At 41.6% G+C, this 16,219-nt stretch overlaps 1 pseudogene; it reads right to left on the bottom strand.

The window, feature by feature from the left end:
* Window positions 1–13,238: 13,238 nt before the first annotated feature.
* LOC131919847 (small ubiquitin-related modifier 1-like) lies at window positions 13,239–14,006 on the bottom strand (annotated as a pseudogene).
* Window positions 14,007–16,219: the final 2,213 nt, after the last annotated feature.

Here is a 16,219-nt window from a genome sequence, read left to right as displayed (position 1 = left end):
AAAAAGTAGTATGAGTTAACCAGGATGTGAAGAAATGGGAATCACTATTAGTCAGAATATTGGTCACTCTTTAAAAAAAAAAATTGGGTCATTCACAGCATAAGAAACATAGAAGATATTGTGTTTGATTAAATAAATTAGGCATGGCCAAAAAGCAAATTTGTGACTTTCTCCCGAGATGTTCTTTTTTAGAAGTGTGGTATAAATGCCTCATCTATGGCTAAGCACTCCCTAGTCACTTTTTCTCTTCACATTGCCCAGTTGTAAGGCATCAAAGTGTAAAAGCCAGAGGCCAGAGAATATTGCTCTGAAATAATTTCTTCTGGATATAACAAGGCCTTTGCAGTCAAAATCAGGCACAAGCCCTGAACAATATCAAGCTAGTCAACACTCCAGCATGGAGAGGGAAGGATCCAAGACCTCACACCTTACTCAGGAGAAATTGGCAGCTAATGGCTGGGGAGTGTGAGTCCTTTATCTTCAACAGTGTGACCCATGGTAGATTGCACATGATCCTAAATATCAATGCCTCACAATCTGGTTTACACAGATTTGGTTCATTGGCAACTGGAGAACTCTCTCTTTCCTTTCTCTGTTACCAGACTTAGGGTCACAGCCATGTCCTAAGCCAGATTAAACCACCTGTCTTCAATAAGCCATCAAAACAGCCAAATTAATAATGGAAAACAGAGAAAGGAGATTTATTTAATGTGGCAGAGATGAAGAGATACAGGATACCCTCTCCTCTTGAGGTTCTTCAGGGTTCTGAAGAAAGATTAAGGTTTATGTAGAGGACCAGAGTTACACATAGTTAAGAAGTCCTGGTCAAGGTGTGGTCCTACCTACCACTGGTCCATCATTGTCTCTTCTGCAAAGTGGTCTAACAAGTTGTAAATCTTTCATGGAGACAAGTTTCTCATCTGGCTGGCCAGTCTATTAGACTTTCTCTCTGAGATTCTAATTTAGGTTGCAGAGGAGTCCACTGCTTCAATAGTCTGATGATCAAAGTAAAAAAATAAAAATGGTTCTGGAATATATTTATCCCTGCCAAGCAGGTTACAGAAACACTTATTTTTCTGTTCTTCTCACCTGTATCCGATTGTTAATGGAGTTGTTGTTAGAGGTACAACCTGGTCTCTGGCAGCCCTCTCCATCTAGGATTGACCCTCCTCAATCAGCCAATTAAAGACAGAAAGATATAGTGAAAAATGGAAAAGGGAGATGTGTTCAATTCAAATGTGGCCACATTGGGAATGAAACAAAGGGGTTCTGTGTCTGTTCCCCAAGTCTACCTTTCAGATCCTGACACGAACTTTAGGTTCAAATAGAGGGCTAAAGTTATAAATGATTAAGCAATTCTGGTCAAGGTATTTATTGTCCTGCCCATCATCATTGTCTTGGCCCCAATCCCTCTTGCAAGATAGTCTGGTAAATTATCAGAACTGTGTGAAAGCTCTCCAGGAAACAAGCTCCTCCTTGGCTGGCACCAGGGCCTCTAGATGTTGTCTTTTCCCAGCAGGAGATTATTGGGAAAATTCCAATTCCTTTGGGTACATTATCTTAATAGTCTGATAGCCGAAGTGTGTGGGAGGAGTTACAAGTATTCCATTCAAATATCCTCATTCCTGCCAAGGCAGCTAATTGATCGTGTTTCTTCATATCTACTTAGACCTGAGTTCTGTCTCATCTTCTCTGTGATCTACATACTGTGGCCAAGGAATTTATTCCCTTACTGGCGTTTGCAAGCCCTGTTTAAGACTCCGATGATGCATAAGAACCAAGAGCTTTACGTGCTAGATAGTACAAACTAGGATGATGCTTCTCCAATGTGTAGCTATCTCTCCATAGCATAAGGTCATCCTCCAAACCTCAGATGACTTCAAAGACACCTTTTCCTTTGTCTTTCCACTTGCTCAAGGTCAGTCTTCTCCTTTCTCAGGCCTTTCCTGCCCATTTGCTCAAGTTTGCACAAGTTAAGCCTCTTAGATCTCTAGGAACATGTTGGAATTTCTCAAAGCCCCTGTAGCTGTCCAGTGTTCCTGCATTTCCCCTTCAATTACCCAGCCAGGTTCTGATTTGCCCAACTGAAATCACAGCCCCAGGCAGCTGAGATACTGAAAGCTGTTTGCTATTGCTGTAGTAATGCCTGGAGGTAGTTTTCTCCCCAAACACACACACACACACACACACACACACACACACACACACACACACACACACACTACACTCTGAGAAAAAAGCTTCCCTGGGGTTTTTCAAGTTCAGACAAAATATCGCATGTGCTGTGGAGATGATATTTTTGACAATGTTCCAAAAGCAATCAGAGCTTTACATTTTGTGCAATGATGCCCATGTCTGGCTTTCACTTTGCTGAACTAGAATAGAGGAGGAACAGAAACAGCTCCAGCTATAAATCTCAAAGACTCCATCTTACTGAGCTCCAGAATTTTCCTTTAGATACATAGTTTTCAGTTGGTTGTATGAGTTTGGATGGTGTCAAATTTCTGAAATGATTGTTGTTGCTGCTTTGGCCATATTTTTATTGAATTCCCTGAGATCTATCATTCCAGAAGTCCATTCTTCATTTCTCTATCACTTGTTAGAAATTTCTGTCTTAGGAGTCACAGACACGTATCAATGGGTAAAAGTGCCAGCCAGGCAAGCCTGATAACCTGAATTCAATTCCCAGCACCCATGCAAAAAGAGATGCTTGTAGTTGGTCACAGCCTGTGGTGAGATAAGAGTACAAGACAGAAGACTCTCATAGAAACTTGAAGGGCAGCTACCATGGAGCTTGCAATCAAGCAGCAAAAACGAGAAATTCTGCCTTGAGGAAGCAGCAGGAAAGAACCAGCTCCTGGAAATTGTCCTCTGACTTCCATATGCAACTATATGCATGTGTGTGCTCTCACACACACAATTTAATTTTTAAAAGAATATATAAAGAAGTTGCTATATTATTTGGCCAAGTAAATGAGATCCTCTCTCTGGCTATTTATTTCACCCAATCTAAGCCACACAGTATAAATAAATCACTCTAAAACTGAGTAGGCAAAGGTATAGAGAGTTGTATAAAGTATGCAAGTAATTGTGTACTTGTGTGCCATTAGATGGGTGAAAACATGCTTCCCTCCCCTTGATTTAAAGAAATTTCTTAAAATAACCATAGGCTGGAGATCTGAAGAGCGTTTTGACATCAAACATGGAGATGCAGAGTTTGGAGTTTGCCCAGCTGGTTTTCAGTCTTGCTTTGGTCCAGTATTCCCTTGCTATGCTCCTGGTTCTGGTAGAAGAGCCACCTCAGCCCCTCAGCATCCATATATACCCAAAGCATCTGGAATGTTCTGGTGGAAGCTCCACCTCAACCCCATCCTCAGCTGCCCCCCTCCAAACCCCACCCCTGAGAAAGCCCACCACACAGAGGCCCCACCCCTACAGGGTATTTAAGATCCTGTCCAAGACTGCCCCTCATGGTTCCCCCTTATGGCTTTGCCTCTTCTCGTGGGGCCACCCAGGAATGCTCTGTTCAAGTTAAACCTGGGCTTACTAATTCGGCCTGACCTGACTTACTATATCAGCAGCATTACACAGAGCTGAGGGATTTAAACCTTTCACTCTTTCCCTACATCTTGAATGGTAATGCACATCCTGTGCCATTATATGTTGAAAGTATATGATCTGCTCTTTTTATTTTGATTTTACAGGGGATTACAGTTAAGAGATTTCATGAATCTCAGATGAGACTTTGAACTTTAGACTTTTAAATAAGTGTGAGATTATTATAGATTATGGGGACTTTTGAAGTTGGACTGAATGCATTTTTGAATTATGATATGACTACAAGCCTTTAGGGACCAGGGAAACAGAGTGTGGTAGTTTGAAAGAAAATGGCCCCCAAAGGGAGTGGCACCACTAGGAGGTGTGGCCTTGTTGGAGGAAGTGTGTTACTGTGGAGGCAGACTTCGAGGTCTCATATATGCTCAAGCCATACCCAGTGAGACAGTCCACTTCCTGTTGCCCTCTGATCAAGATGTAGCAGGCACCATGACTGCCTATACACTGCCATGGCCTGCAGTGATGATAACAGACTAGACCTCTGAAAATGTAAGCCACTCCAATTAAATATTTTTCCATTATAAGAAAAAACACCATAGGCTGTTTTGCCATGAAGGTACCAGATGACAACTGGTGAAACTAAAGGAACGGATGAAAGCAAGCTCAGGCAGACACGTTTAATGATCCCTTGAAGACAAGGGGCTTAAGAGACAATCATACAATAACTATTTTTATCTCAGTGTCTCTTTAACGGTGTGCAATGCAGGTGCTTACCTGTCATACAACAGCTATTGTGACCTTGGGTTTCATGATTCTGCGTTTAACAGCTACAGTTAGGTAGCCCTGTCAACTACTTGATTTGTAAATGAGATGTCCCCATGCCCTTCCCAAGCTAAACTGCGCTAGATAAAAAGACATTTGCCTTTGAGAAATGGTGGTATGTAACCTCCCCCACAACCTCTCTCTCTCTCTCTCTCTCTCTCTCTCTCTCTCTCTCTCTCTCTCCTTCACATACCAGCTATGGCTTCTGATCCCTTCCTCTAGGGTAACAGAAAACAAAGGGAAAAGAAATACAGAAACAAAATCCCAGCACTCGGGAGGCAGAGGCTGGCAGATCTCTGTAAGTTCAAGGACAGCCGGTCTATAGAGAGAGTTCCAGGACAACCAGGACTACACAGAGAAACCCTGTCTCGAAAAACAAAAAGAATTACAGGAACACATATCACTACTTGAACCTCCCATTGTAAGTTATCAGTAGACAATGAAATCTGAGTTTTTTCTCCATGATCCGTGTGTGTGTGTGTGTGTGTGTGTGTGTGTGTGTGTGTGTGTGTGTGTGTTTTCCTGAGGGGTTGTTCACTATTCCAAACTGCCTTATTTACCTAACCTTGAAGACAATTACAAATAGCCAGCTTAGGTTCCTGCCTTCTGTGGCTATTCAGTTTTTGAGGCATCTTGCTTTGACTTCTGGACCAGACTGTGAGCTTCTGACAGTCAGGAGTGATATTACGTGTTCTCTGTGACCTTGCATTGTATTTACTGTTATCTACATTTGACTAAATGTGTCTTACTCATAATTAGTAGCTAGCCTTATTGATCAGGTACTAGGTATGACCAAATATACCCTGATTCATATTACATATATTTACGCTTTCCACATATATTGTCATCCACAGTCACCTTAGAGAATGAGTCCTGCAAAGCTATAAGTACACAATGCCTCTACTTTGCAGAGGAGGAAGATCAGTCCTACAGACACCCAGCAATGGATTCCAGTGCACATAAGCAGTGAGTGGTAGAAACATGTTGTAGCTCAGAGGTTAGCTCCAAGATCTACATGCTTACACCTTTGGGTGCATTGTCTCTCTTGGGTCCCAGTGACTCTCTGACGCTAACCTTTCAGGTGGTCTCAAATAGTTGTGCCATATATTTCATTTTCCCTTCATGTAAAAGGATGCACTGGGCCAGAATCACCAAGGTCCTAACTTCCACTGTGTCGCTGTACAGTCCGATGGTGACATCACTGGTAACATGTGCCCGGCACATGACTGGCTTGCACAATAATGAAAACAGCTTCTTTCCTTCACAACCATTACCTTTCTTCATCCTTGTAGCATTATCAGGTGTTACTGAATGTTTCTGTAACAGAGCAAAAGAGAGCTTCAAAAACAGTTGTAAAAGAAATAATAACAAAAAGGGGAAATTCCCTGCTTTGTGAGTATTAAACACTCACACATATTAGTGCTTCCTTAACCTCTAGATACTTGGAGTCAGTGTCCATGTTTGTCCAGCCTCACAAATTCCAGCACCAGGTCCATAACAAAGAAAAGGAAAAACCTATAGGACCAACTGTCTGCTGACTCTTAAAGAGAAAATTCCTTCCCAGCACTTTCTTCAAGACAAATGTTCTTCTTCATCAGCCTTCCCTCTTCCTTAATCCTGATCTCTCCTTTACTTTCTAAATTTCTCTTTGCATGACAGGTAAGCAAGTTGGTACAGTCCTTAAGAACACATGTCCTACTATTCCAGGCTGACATTGACACTGGAACCCTTGCAGCCAGCAGAGGCTGGGACAGTAAACAAGAGAAACCCAACAATATGGAGCTGGTTTTAATGTGGGATGTCCAGAGTGTGGGTATGACATAAAATCTCTCCAGTGCGACGACGCAGACTTCCTTCTCTAGAAGGCATAATTTGATCTCACCAAGTCAACACTTGACCATAGGTTCTAAATCAATGGTGGGGAGGCCTGAGAGAAATATGGATCTGGTACCATTTCCAAAGTCATCAGTTAGCTCAGAAACAGCCAGCAGGAAAGTCATGTCCCTGTTGCGCCATCGCCAGCAGATCCACACATGGCATCTGTGCATTTGCTCTGTATCTTGCACTCATCTCAACAGTCCCTGGCACAGCTATCCATAACAAGTTGATATGCAACAAGGCTAATAAACACAGCTGGGAGACGTTTAAGCATAACAAGTACAATGCCATATGTCCATGTGGAGCACAGAGCTTTACCCAGCCCCCGGGATCCAGACCCTAGCTTCACTAGCAATGCCTGAGCGTTCTCAGTTGAAGGGCCAGAGCCTCACAATCTACGGTGAGCAAACAGTATGAAGTTTCATACTACGAAGGAAGCAAGACAAGTTTGAGTTTACAGTGATTCTTTTTGTTCATTGTTAACACAGAACAGACATGCTGTGGTGTATACAAAAATAAGAAAGAGGAACAGAAGGAAGGAAGGGAAGGAAGGAAGGAAGGAAGGAAGGAAGGAAGGAAGGAAAGGAGGAAGGAAAGAAGGAAGAAGAAAGAAAACAAATCAATTAGACTTTTATTAAACAGAAAATAAGAAAACAAATTTACCTAGTGTGACTGTGGCTATCCAGCCCAACAAATATGTCCATGAGTCCAAACTTGGGTCTTAGGGCTAGTACAGAGATGCTCATGCAATTTATCTGATTCTTTTCCAGTTTGTCAGCAGATTATAGCATCTAACAGGATAGGAACAAAACAAAGTTCCAGAAACAAGAGGGAAGGTGTGGTCTTGGGGGTCTTTCTCTAATTTTCCCCAAAAGGAGTTAGACCCTGAGACCTTAATGGAGGACAAGAAGATGATTGGAAGGAATGTCCTGTGCAGAAGGATAAAGTATACTTGGTAATTTTTGTTTATTTTTTAAAGATGTATTTTTAATTACATGTATTTGGGGGGAGGGGTGTGTACATGTGAGTGCAGGTGCCTGTGGAGTCCAGAAAAGGGGACCAGCTTCCTCTGTAGCTAGAGTTACAGGCAGTTGTAAACCACCAGCTGTGGACTCTGACATCCAAAACCAGGTCATCTTCAAGAGCAGCATATGCTTTTAAACATTAAGCCCTCTCTCCAGCCCCTAGCCATTGTTATTTTATATGCAATCTCAGACATGCTTGCTGAATCTGGCAAAACCATTTATTAAAACAGCAAGTGTCAGCCAATCATGGTGGTGCACACCTTTAATCCCAGCACTTGGGAGGCAGAGGGTGGGCAGATCTCTGCGTTCCAGGCCAGCCTACAGAGTGAGTTGCAAGACAGCCAGGGCTACATGGAGAAACCCTGTTTCAGAAAAAAAATGTCATTCTTGTTTACACTTTCCAGTGGAAATCAAGTTTGGATGTGGAGTTTTATCACAAAGGATAATAAATAGCAATTCTATAGCTGTGTTTCTTGAAAAAGAAAGGAAAAACTCTGGGAAAAGGTAGAGCCGTCTAATCATTGTGCTTAGTCCCATGCACTTTTGAAGTCAGCAGAGAATTTCATCATCATTTCTCATAGATTTTCATCCTCATGAGAATAATAAAGCCCGGGAAAAAAATGAGATTACATCTACTAATAATTCATGTACTATAAATGAACTTATCATGACAATAACAATATAAGGTTGCTGATCTTTACATCCTAACAATTAAAAAATATTTCCCCACCTCCAAGAGTCTCTTCCCCTGTTATCTTTCTGTTTTGAAACTTGTAACAAAGCTACTATAAAAATAAAAAGGGAGTGAGGAAGAAATTAAAAAAAACAAAAAAAGAACTGACCGCTCTCAAAATTCAGCAGCTTGTAAACACCAACCAGTGGCACGCCTGATATGATCTCCTAAGGTGTTACCATTGAGCTTTGCACTTTATTAGCCCGGTCACTTAGAAACACCACATGGGGCATGGGTTATCTTTGTCTTCCTGTCCCACATCCTCATTCTGTGTTCTCTCACCTGCAGGCTTGCTTTGCAATACTGCAGGATTTGCTGCAGCATCTCCTTCCATCCCCAAAGGCACAGCCCTGAGGACAGAAGACAGAGAAAGGCTTCCCCTACCATGAATATTCCCAATGAGAAAAAGAAATGCTTTTCTAATAATCATTCACCAGACATCCTTTCATGGCTTATTATTCAATATTGTACTAAATGCCAATGTCATTAACTGTCAAGGACAGTAAATTGACCTATGATTGGTTAAAAATTAGTCAAGCTTCATTGTTGATTGCTTGGATAAAGCCAAGCTTGCAGAGCAGGGCAGATGACTGAGGCAGTAAGCTCTTGCCCAGCAAGCAGGAGGACCTGAGCCAGATCCCCAGCACTCACATAAAAGCTGAGCATGGTAGCAAACATCTGTAGCCCTAGCACTGAGGGAGCGGGGCAGAGCCGGGTGCAGCCCAGAGCTCATGGGCCAACGAGTCTAGCCAATTGGTAAGCTGCTCTGGGTTTAGTTAACACCTGTCTCAAAAGATAAAATGGGGGCTGGGGAAACCTCTCAATGAGAAAGACTGTGAACCTGAATTTAAACCCCAAACACCAGTATAAAAATAATAAGAAAATGAAATACAATAGAAAGTCAATTAAAGAAGACACATGACATCAACCTTCACCCTCCAATGTATGTGCACACACACACAAATATCACAAGCCTGCGCATGAGCATACATACACACACACACACACACACACACACACACACACACACACACTCATGCATGCTCACAGAAGCCAAACTTGTAACCCTGCCTCAAGGAATAAGAAGAGTAGCCAGCAATGCCGCTGATTTGACATGGGCAGAATAAAAACCCCAAACACAATGAAGTTGGAGGGTGGGTGTGGGTGTGGTGGGGGCAGGGAGGGGAGATGCAGAGGAGAATGAGGGGAAGTGAGGGAGAAGATGATCAAATTTCATTATATACACGTATATATTCTCATAGGATTGAAAAATCAGTCCCAAATTCATTGAACTCAGAAATCCAAGAGATTTGCCGGGGGGGGGGGGGGGGGGGGGGGGGGGGGGGGGGGGGGGGGGGTTTGATCTGGTTTGAAGTGTCAACTGGAGCTAGGTTGGGCAAAGGCAACAACAGTCTGGCTGGCGGCGGTCATGATGGGCTGTTATGGGGGTCATGATGGGCTGTTATGCCTCAGTGTAAACTCACGCAGGCTAAGAGTAGGGTCTATTGGCAGTTTGGGAGGTGTGGAAGCACTTCATCATATCTATGTTTAAACAAAGCACCAGCACCTTCACATCTTCCCCCAAAAGGACTCTATCTAGACAGAGATGACATATGCCACCGCATCTAAGAACATTAAACCAGTGAACTGCCAGGTTTACTATGATTTCTTTATCATACAAAAATGACCTGACATTGAAAACCATGCTAAGCACAACTTAGAAGACATTTACTGAAGATTGGTGCTAATTGAGTGACACCTGCAGGGGTGGGGTCAAGGGTCCACAAGATAGGACATTTACCTGGAATTAAGCAGGGAAAAAAGAGAAATCAATAGTTAGATGGTCAGAAAGACATCTGTGAGCATGTCAGCAACAGGCTTACACACTGAGGCACTGTAGGTCTCGGGGGGCTTTGAATGTGAATTATTTTAAAGTACAGTGTGTTTGGAAGGCTGTCTGTATGGAAAGCATGCTCACTTTAGAGGTAGGCAGACATAGGCTTCTTTTGATGGTTTAATAATCAAACCCCTGGGAAAGCTGTATATTCTATTTGACAATGGATGTCCTCAAGTAGAATGAAGGAGATGACACAGGATTCTGGGAGGGCTGAGCATGGGGCAGACAAACACTGAGCCTGGAGTGGAGCTTAGCCATCAGTGATGGGCATGGTATTGGGAATGGGAGCCACACTGGCTACAGCAGTGAGAATATTGGTAGGGATTGGGACAGAGGGAGTGACAGTCATACTTCAGTTCTAGGAACAACACAGAGCTTTTGTCTGCGTGTTGTCGACTACAGAGGGGCAATAAACGACTGCCTGAGGAGCTCATCACCATATGCCCCTGAAAATTGTCCTCCTGGTAAAGCCACAAAACAGTGGAGGAGGGAATCCAGCCACCCAGAGGATCCCCACATCTAGCTGCCCACAACTGTCGAGTGAGGTCACTGAGTGGGTCATTAGTGTGGTAATTAAGGCTTATGCGGCAACACAGGTTGTGACACGGAGATAATTAGAGACAAATTCACAAGCAGGAAGTCTATATGTTCTGAGGAAGATGGACTGCGCAGGAGGGAGACTGCAGCTCAGGAAACAGTTGCTCCTCCTTTGCAAGTAGAATTCCTTCTAGACCAAAAGTGCTGTTAGCTGCAAGATGTGTTATTACTTTCTCCCTCCCTTACTAAATCTCCGTCCCCCAGCTCTGCATTCCCCATCTCAGTAATTCATCAACAAAGCACGATTAGATGTTATATTTATTAAATTAACACTTTCCTTAGAAAAGTTGTGCTAAGCTCACCATTACCTCAAAAATGTGGAATGGAACAGAGGGCCACAAAGGGACGTGGCTGTAACAGCCTGGTCTATGAAATAAAGAGACAGCTCTCTGCAGCAAATGTTACAGAACTATTACGCCAAGCTCCCAGAAATTCTCTTCTTCCTGTGACTCCTTCCAGCTCAGCCAGTTTTCCTCTGACCTGACCATAGCCCAGTCTCACTATCTTATTCACATCTGTTCCTGAACTCCTCCTTCCTGAGAAGCCCTTCCCTGAGCTCTAGCCTTCTGCTCAATCTTCTGATGATTTCCAGCCATGCTGACCTCTCTGTCACTCACTCGTTCTGGTCCTTAGGTTTTTGCCACACACTTCTTACCCTACTGTATTTATTTTTCATTCAACCTTATTTCATGTTCTTGGTTAAGCACATGGGTCCTGAGACTATGTCTTGGCATTGCTAGGGTCCCTAACTAGGAAATCTTTCCAAATTCTGTGGTGCAAATGACCCTCTGAGCACAATATCAAAACTGAATGTACACAGTGTAGTACAAATAAAGACAGAATGAAAAAGATCAGAATATGCTTTGTAATCACATCACCAAATGGTGGGTTGTGATGCTAAGTTGAAGATGTATAAGTGTAAACCCTGCAACAATTACTGAAGAAATAAAATAAGATGTTTCACAGAATATCCACTAATAAAGATAAAATGAAGTCATATACAATGCTGAATCAAATAAACAGATGAAAGTAAAATAAGAAAATAGAACAAAAATAAATGAAACAACAGAAAACAGAGTAAAATTATGTATCAAGTTGTTTTAATTAGTAAAAAAATATTCTAATGCTTTGGCTTGCTTTGGGAAACCTATTCCTCATACTGGGTTGCCTTGCTCAGCCTTAATGCAAGAGGAGGAGCTTAGTCCTACCTCAACTTGATGTGCCATGCTTTATTGACACCCATGGGAGGCTTGGCCCTTTCTGAACAGAAGCAGGAGGAGTGGATTAGGGGGTACAGGAGGGAGGTGGGGGAAAGGAATGGGAGGGAGGGAGGGAGGGGAAACTGTAGTCAGGATGTAAAATAAATGAATAAATTTAATTAACTTAATGTTCTAAATACTCCAAGTTAGTTAGTCAGCATCTACTAAATGGTAGATGATTTTTTTTTAAAAAAAAAATCACATTTAAATTCCAACCACTTTTAAATTGCAAGCCTCCAACTTGCCTACTAAAAGCTCACCTTAAAAAAAATCTAAAAAGAAATGAAGAAAGAAACCTTGAAAAAATAAATAAGTAAAAAAATAAAAACTCACCTTAGCTTAAAAAATTTAATCATTATTATTTTTAGAGCTTTGGGGTAGAGAGAGGGAGTGAGAAATAGAAAGCGTCATGGTACACCTATGGACCTATGGAGGTTAGAAGACAATCTTATGAAATGGGTTCTCTCCTTCCACATTTGTGTGGTTTCCAGGGATCAAATTCAGGCTGCCAGGCCTGCATGGTAAGCACTTTTACCCACTACATCATCTTGCTAGTCAAAAAGAAAAAAAAAAAAACAATTTAAATACTAAAAAATCATATATAGACATAGAAAAGGTATAATGAAAGGACTGGAATCATAATAATAATTCCATAAAATTAAACTTGAAAAGTAAAAAAAGATTATCAAGGATGTCAACAATTATTAATTTTTTACAGTTTTTACAAATATTGTTTCTTTTCATGAAGTCCCTTGAAAACCCATGTCCCAGGCCAAAAAGCACAAACAAAATCAAAAGGAGCCATGCTGGTTGCATATGTGTCTGCATGAGTGACTTTATTATCAACTGCTGATGAATTACAGCTTTCATGGGATCTTCCGGGCAGACCATCTTACTCTATGACTCTTTTTTCTCTCCAGTAAAGCCACCTTTAGAGTCTGCTGTTGCTATCCTCATTGTACCCCTCATCTTGACTACAAACACGATACTCTTCTTTTGGTCCAGTCCCTCAGATTTTAAAAGTAGCTTCAAGCTGAGAAAAGGTCATTTTCCCACAGTTTAGTTCTCTGAAAAAACTTCCATCTCCCATTGAAAATCACAGTCCAGGAGTGAAGCAACCACACGCTGGAACTTCAGGGCTAATTGGAAGGTCATGGAAAGCTCATGCCGATCGATCTTCTTATCATCATAAAACTGAAAATGCACAGTCCTGAAAAGGGTGGTCTCTCTGTGCACACATAACATTTTTTGAAGAAGAAAGGCAACATTATATTAAGGGGGCTGAAGTCTGATCACCAAAAATCAGAACAATCAAAACAACCAATAATGAATATTGAACACCTAGACTTCAGATTGCCAGATGTTCTAAAGAGATGGAGTGCCAGTATTCAATAATCACTTTGAACACATTACAAAAATAACTATTTTTAAAAACAAAAAAGGGTTGAGGGAAAGAAAAAAATTAAAAAGAACTATCTAGCCATCAAATGACATCTGCCCCCAGTTTGATTCTGATCCTGATAAACTTCAACCGCATTCTCTTCCATTCCCAGTTCTTTCTGAGTATGATTATCAGTAATTCTCTGCCCTTCAAAGAGAAACTCGAATGAATTCATTTCAACTCTCTGTCTTTGACTGTGGTGATATTTTATTTGTGCACCCCAATAAAGCTTATCTGGGGATCAGAGGACAGAGCCAGCCACTATATTAAACGTAGAGGTTAGGTAGTAGTATCATATGCCTTTAATCCTATCACTCAGGAGGCAGAGATCCGTCTGGATCTCTGTGAGTTCAAAGCCACACTGGGAACAGAGCACGCACCTTAAATCCCAGCACTTGAGATCTCATGTCTTTGCTTGTGAAGGACACACTCCTTTAATCCCAGGAAATAATATGGCAGGACACAGAAAGTTATATAAGATGCGAGGAAACAGGAACTCACGCTCTGGAGGCTGAGGAGTTGGTAAGGTGAGGTTGGCTGTGGCTTGTTCTATTCCTCTGATCTCTCAGTTTTCACCCGAATATCTGGCTCTGGTTTTGTTTGTTTGTTTTTTATTATTATTAATAAGACCATTTAAGATTCATGTTAAATTTGACAGCATGATTCTTTGAGTTCCTTGAAAGGTGCTGTCATTTTCACTTTGAAATGTATCTCACCAATATCCTAATAACTTTGAGTTTAATATGCTCTCCTTCCTCTTATCCCCTATGTCCTCAGTTGAAGGTCCTGGTCCAGACATGGAGACAGTGGCTTCACCCAGGGGTCACCACACCACAGCAGCCTCTGGCAGGCAGAACCTCACTCTGAGGTCTACAGATCCATCTCTTCCCCTACAGCACAACACCAAGGCTGCAGGGACCTCCACTACATCTAGTAATTATTAATTTAATGATGTGGTTTTTGTACCAATTCAATGGAATTTTTTTGTTTTCTTTCTCCAAGTTGGCAGTTGCATCTGTGTTTTACAGAAAATTTATTTAGTTTTGAGAAGCAGGTTAACTTTATATCAAAAGAGAACGAGTTATTTAAACTAAAACAGAAGGTTAAGGCCACCGGAGGGCATGGGGGCAACATCAGCAACCCCGTTCAATGTCACTTCTCTCTGCCCAGCAGGCAGTGGGGTCACCAGATAAGGAAGCAGTTGGACACTAGTTCCAAAAATGTAAAGGAGGGATTAATGTTTTTGAAGAACCTCTGAGTTTTATGGGAAAACAAGCAGGATGGAGGTACTATACTAGGTAGTCTTCATTTTCTACCTGACTGGAGTCTTACACACCTAAGAGACAAATTTCTGTGTTCACAGATTAAGGGAAAAAAATTACAAAGAAATTTCCCAGGTTTTCATAAACCCATATATCAGCAATCATAAAAGAAAACTGCACCAGCATTCTGAGTCATTGGGATCTGTTAAAAACTGTTGTTCATATTTGCTTATATTCAATGTGGTTTTTGTTTTGAATTAATGGGAAAAGAGAACCATAGCTTGGAGATTTTTCAACCTGAGATATATAAAGGTTTTTTTAAAGGATTGTTTTCCCAGTTATAGCAGCAGTAAAAGCTAAACAAAGTGAAAATTTATAATTTTGCATGAACCCGCCAGAGAGCTAAGGTTTCAGAGTAACCAACTTAACCAGCAATATGGGAAAAGACAACAGTGCCAAGAAACAAAACTCCATTTCTGCTGATGTGTGGCAGGTAAACCAGATGTCTTTATGAAGAATTCAGCTCACCTTCTGACACTAAAGAGAGAGAGCTGTTGAGGAATTTGCATCCAGTCATAGTTCTGGCCATAGCACACAAAAGAAATGCAAATAAATGTTTGCCCGACTTTGTGGAGCCCACTACCTATGGTGAGACACCTTGAACAGCCTTGAGACAGGGAAGGGTCTTGAACCTGCCTCTACTGAATGTACCAGGCTCTGCTGACTCCCCACAGGAGGACTTACCTTCCTGTAAGAGGGAATGGGGAGTGAGAGGGGTAGGGAAAGGCTGGAAGGATGGGAGGAGGGAAGAGGGGGATCTGTGATTGGTATGTAAAATGAATAAAATATTTCTTAATTAAAAAAAAGAAAGCATTGAAAAATAAAGGGAAAAATGACAGAAAAAACATTGCCCAAGAAGTATTATGTGATTATTTATTATGACTAGAAACAACTTCGATGTCCTCAACCCCACAACTGATAAGCAAATAGAAGAATGGTGAAATATTCTTCAGCAGTGTAAGGAACAAACCATTGACACCCCATAAGGATCGCTGCAAACGTATGTTTCTCAGTGAAAGAAGAAGCCATAAAGCTACAGGTTGCATAGAAAACACAGAAAGAATACAGAATTGAGGTGAGATGGTTGGTCACTAGGGCTGAGAGTAAAGAGAGGGCTAGCCTAAAGAGATGCAATGGAATTTCCATGGAATCCTGTTGACCTTTCTACACAGAGAAGCCCCATTGTTCCAAAGAATGTCTGTTCCACGGTGTTATCTGTAATTCTAGAACCTTACAGAGAAAACTGCCTTTGGATGTTGAAGAGACCCAGTCATCATCTCTAGCTCTTGAAGAAATGCAACTTTGAGGGCATCACTAATCATCCCCAAGTCTATGTCCTCACCAGTTAAATAAGACTTGCCAGACTGGAGCAAACAACGAGTGGAAAATACTTAAGAGAACCCTGGAATCCTGCCTTCTTGCCTGTGATCCTTCTCAAAGGTCACCCTTGAAGTTCAGAAAATGCCAACATTATCTGCACCCCTCTTATCGTGGCAGAAATCTCATTTGCTATTTCCATGTGACACGCAAAACCAAGGAACCACACAGGTCAGAACGTGTCTAAGGCATCAGTATCTGTGTCTTGATTACTATCTTTGTCTTGACTGAAGATCCAAGGGGTTCTCCTATGAATAAATTATGCATTCTTTTGTGAAATTTATGTTTTGTGAAAGCTGTCAATGGATTTAGC

Source organism: Peromyscus eremicus, chromosome 9, assembly GCF_949786415.1.
Source record: "Peromyscus eremicus chromosome 9, PerEre_H2_v1, whole genome shotgun sequence".
Lineage (NCBI taxonomy): Eukaryota > Metazoa > Chordata > Mammalia > Rodentia > Cricetidae > Peromyscus > Peromyscus eremicus.
Note: the sequence above shows the minus strand (reverse complement) of the source record. Positions and strands in the feature narration are given on the sequence as shown.